Here is a 4,760-nt window from a genome sequence, read left to right on the forward strand (position 1 = left end):
TGGCTGGGGGGGTGTGGGTGTTGGTTTGGGGTATGCATGGGGGTGTGGATGTGCATGTGTGGTGATATGTATGTGTGTAGCAGTGAGCAGACTCCCCCCAGAGGTGCTCAGGTGTGTGTGGGGAGGGGTGTAGGGTTTGTGGGGTGTTTGTGGGAGGGTGTGCGATTGTGTGTGGGGAAGGGTGTGGTTGTGGGGTTTGTGGGGGAGGGTTTCTGGATATATTGGGGTGTTCATGAGAGCCCCATGACCTGGTTAACATCTGCCCCCACTCTGCAACAACCTGGACCCCACTTGCCCTGCAGCGCATCCCTGCCACCATCAACAGCGTGCTGCCCAAGTCCGTCCTGTGACTGCTCTGAACTTGCCCCTGCCCAAGTGGATAAGCTGGAGTCTGAGCACCGCTCCAACCCTGCCTACCCCACGCCTGCTTCGCATCACCAGTGGGTGGTGTGTCCTGCCAGCCTCTGGGTATGCAGTGGGGCTGGGTTGATTCTGCAGCTGAATTGCCTTTTTAGGCAGCCCAGATGCTGGCAGCTCCTTCTGGTTGGTGCCAGCCCAGCTCTCCAGTACCAGCAGGGAGCTGTGCTGCACAGCCCTGACCCTATGTACCCCGCCTGCCCAGGCTCAGTAGCAGTGGTGCAGGACAGAAGCTGTTGGTCAGCACAAGGAGAAAAGTGGCCCCTTCTCCTTGCCACTGTTGGGCTGTTCCTGCTGCAGCCACCTGGAGCCCACACCGGGCTCCCCTATGTCTGCTCTGTGCTGCCACTGCTGCCTTGCTAAGCAGCCCAGAGGCAGCATTGATGGTAGTGTAGATGCAAAGCAGCCCAATGCAGGCTCTGGGCAGCTGCAGCAGGAACAGCCCGACAGCAGTGGCGGGGAGGAGGGGGCTGCTTTTTTCCCCCATGCTGAGCAATGGTTTCTGTCCCAAGCCGTCACTGCTGAGCCTGGACAGGCAAGTATCAAGTAGGCACAGAGCGTGCAGGGTTGGGGCTGTGCAGCACAGGTCTCCGATGGTACCACAGGGCTGGGGCAGCAGTGACAGCAGCTGGAAGGAGCCACCGCCACCTGGGCTGCCTAGAAAGGCAGTCCAGCTGTGGAGCCACCCCAGCCCTGCTGTATGCTCAGGGGGAGGAGGGACATGGCATGGCTAGACTGTGCCTGGGCCAGGTGGAACTGAGGGCCCTGCCACAGGCTGAACAAAGACCTGCTGCAGCCTGGATGCAGCCCATGGGCTGTATTTTGCTCACCCTTGGTTTAAAGACAAACACGTTGTGTGTATCCAAATATGATTTTAATGTCTACTATACAGGGCAAACTGTTTTCCATACTGATGAACACTGGGAAAAATAAATTCTTCTATAACTTTAGTATGAATGCACCCTTTCTTCAAAACCAACAGTGTTTATACTTTACCTCTTATTGCATATTTCATTTAGTTGGCAGATGCAGCAGATGCAGTTATGGTATCTCAAGCCTGTACCTTCTAATCTTTTATTAGGCACAATTTACTATCTGAACTTTTGAATTAATACAGTTTTCAGTGGTTTTATATTCAACTTATCAGTCATTACTTGCAAGAGACTTATATTTCCATGGTTTCATTTTTCACTTTTTCCCTTAGGCTCAGGAAACTAAAAGCATTTCTCATAAACCTTAAAAGTAGAAATAAGTATTAAAAATGAAGAAATTCATTTATTTTAAAGCCAGATTATTGTAAATATTTAGGTTTACCTACAACATAAAGGAGACTATAATTTTTGTTTGAATTAGAACATATCTTTTAAATAAGAAGAGATTGCAGCCATTGCTGGAGTAATTTAGAACTAGATTGGATATAACTACTGAAGTAGTAGTAGGCATGTCTACATGTGCAATTATTGCACCTAAATTTTTTACACAGAAAATTCAAGCTCATTAGGGCATGCATCAACATGTGCACCCACGTGAGATGCAAACCGAGTCTGACGGGAACAGCCCACTCCAGAGCTGCTCCTGTCCTGCTCTGCGTCACTGCAGCAGCCAGGGGGAGCTCCAGGCTCCGGCAGGTGCCAGCCTGGGGCTGGCAGGGGGTTCTGTGGGCAGCCCTGGGCTGCCAGTGGGGGTAAGGGGATCAGGCCTGAGCTCCAGTGGGGGAGGCTGTCCCAGCTTTAGGTCAGTTTCCTTCCAGCCACATGGAAATTAGGGCTGGCCTTGAGCCCCAGGTGAGGAGCTATCCTGGGTCTGAGTGCAGCTCCCTCCTAGCCACGGGGAGATCGGGGCTGGCCCCAAGCCCTGGGGAGCAGGGTGAGCTTTCCCAGCTCTGGGGGCACCTTCCAGCCATGTGAAGCCTGAGATCACAACCTGGCTTAGTGGCGCTGGCTTGATGCTGGCTTGTGATGCCCCGTGCCTGAGTGACTTGATCTCTCCCCTCACTTTGCTTCCAGGCAGTGGAGGAGCTTGGGATGAACTTGCTGGATCAGTCGTCAAGAAAGGCAAAGAGGCATCTGCCCATTTGGAGGCCTCAAACCCTGCTCTGGTCTCCAGGGCTGGCTCTTGGCGAGCACTATCCTCTGTGCCTTGGTGTTGCTCTGCCTCCCAAGGCACTTGGCTGGAGGGAGGGCAGTGATGAGCTGGGATCCCCCAGCCCATGCCCCAGCTCCTGCCCAGTGCCAGGGGGAGGTGGGAGCTGAGCAGCAGTAGGACCAGGGGGACCTGCTAGTGCCTTGGGAGGCTCCCTGCCAATGCCTTGGGATCCCAAGGCACAGAGGACAGCGCTTACCAATAGGCAACCCCAGAGACAAGAGCAGGGTCCAAGGCCAACGAGCGGGTGGATGCCTCCTTACTTTTCTTGATGACAGACTGATCCAGCAAGTTCAGCTTGTGCTCCTCCAACACCTGCAAGCAAAGCAAGGGGAGAGATCAGGGTGCTTCTGCTGCTTGGGCATGCAGCATCACCCTAAGCCAGTGCCACCAACCCAGGCTGCAATCCTGAACTCCTCATAGCTGGGAGCTGACCCCAGAGTTGGGACAGCACCTCTGCTCCCTGGAGCTCAGGGTCAGCTCCAATTTCCCTGTGGCTGGAAGGGACCTACCTCTGAAGCCAAGACAGTTCCCTCCACCCCCTGGAGCTCAGGGCTTAGCCAGGCACCCATTGTGGACCTGTGTTGCCTGGCTGACTAAATTGCTCCCTGTCAGTTTCTACACGTGTGCTTTGGCACAGTAGTTTAAAGCACCATTTTCTATGGTCTGTATCTGTGGGTGTTAGCAAAAAGTGCTTTAAATTAATTGACTATGCAGTAATTGTTGCGCATGTGTAGACAGCAATGCTTAACTGTGCATTAGATTAGTCTAATGTGCAGGAAAGCGTCTCATGTAGATGCACCCACTGTGAGGCATAATCCTACATAATGTTATATTAGCAGCAAATGACTTGCCAGCCTGATGGTTCTAGGCGATAGCATCTTTCACTCTGATTAAGGCTGGGAGCATTCATGCCATTGCCTTAGATAATTATATATCTTTTTCAGTCCTATAAACTGTGGTCTTGTGTATAAGAGTCAACAAACTGGCAAAGATTCAGTATTCAAAATAAGGTATTTTATTATAAAACATTAGTGACCAATTTTAGGTATTGGTTACAAAAACACAGATATCTAAAATACAAATGAAGTACCTTGTAATTCTAAAGTGGGATCACAAAAACCCTGCTGAAATATAGGCACCTTAGAGCATATAGGTGCCTAAATTTTATATAATAAAAATATCTATGGGCTCAAAATTCTGTTTCTGTGCCTGCTCAGAGCTGCCTGCAGCTTCAGTAAGATGAATGTCTTGATCCATCTCAATAAGGGCCATTTAGAATTTGCAAATTAGGCATCCCCACATTTAAATTCCCCAAGGGGCTTGATGTGGTTGGTGCGCTCACCGTATGTCCAGCACATGGCTCATGTCTACACTGCAGAAGCAGCATGTCCCAGCTGAGATGCTCTTCAGTCTGCCTCTTTCACACACATACTTGCTTACCTCCTCCAAACCCAAAAATACAGACTCCAAGCTAATCATTTGAATCTGCTCCAGAGGCCTCCATTCTGGCATATTTGAGAGCAAACTCTGGGGATGAGCCTGGAGTAGCCTTTCTGGTGTATTCCCAAGCTTGGAATGTTAACCAGGATACTGTGCCAATAAAGCATTCTTTTCAGGGCATGCCAGTACCAAAGTATAGACACACACAGATAGCATGGGTTTCAAGACAAAGCACAGTAGCTACAGCTTCTTCTTCTTGTGTCTCTACAACACAATTGACCATTTTGTTACACATGCTTGTGCTTATTTATTGTACTTTGATAGGAGGGGTAGCACCAGCCTCTTTCTGATGTGGGGCTGAGGTGGGATAGACAGAAAATTGTGGGGGCTGCACTATACATTTTCTGGACATGGGCCCCATGGGCTGGGTTGGGCCAGGATAAGAGCACCTCTGTGGGTTGTGGGCTGTAGGTGAGAGCAGGGCAGCTGTTGGGTGGGCAGCAGCAGCCCGGGGGAGGAGAGGCAGGGGGCTTGGACAGGGGCAGCACGGGGAGGGTGACTACGGAGTGGGGGTTAAGGTAAATTTTGTTGTGGCTATAGCCCCTCAAGCCCTCCCTGAGGCCTGCCCCTGTTTACGAGGTCTTTCACTGTACATGTGCCTTCAGGCACTGGCCATTACAGCAGATATTGCATAGTCTGATGCTCTATTCTGCAGTCACAGATTTCATAGATTTCATAGACATTAGGGCTGAAAGGGA

The sequence above is a fragment of the Gavialis gangeticus genome, unplaced genomic scaffold, assembly GCF_001723915.1.
Source record: "Gavialis gangeticus isolate Ggan-Ray unplaced genomic scaffold, GavGan_comp1, whole genome shotgun sequence".
Lineage (NCBI taxonomy): Eukaryota > Metazoa > Chordata > Crocodylia > Gavialidae > Gavialis > Gavialis gangeticus.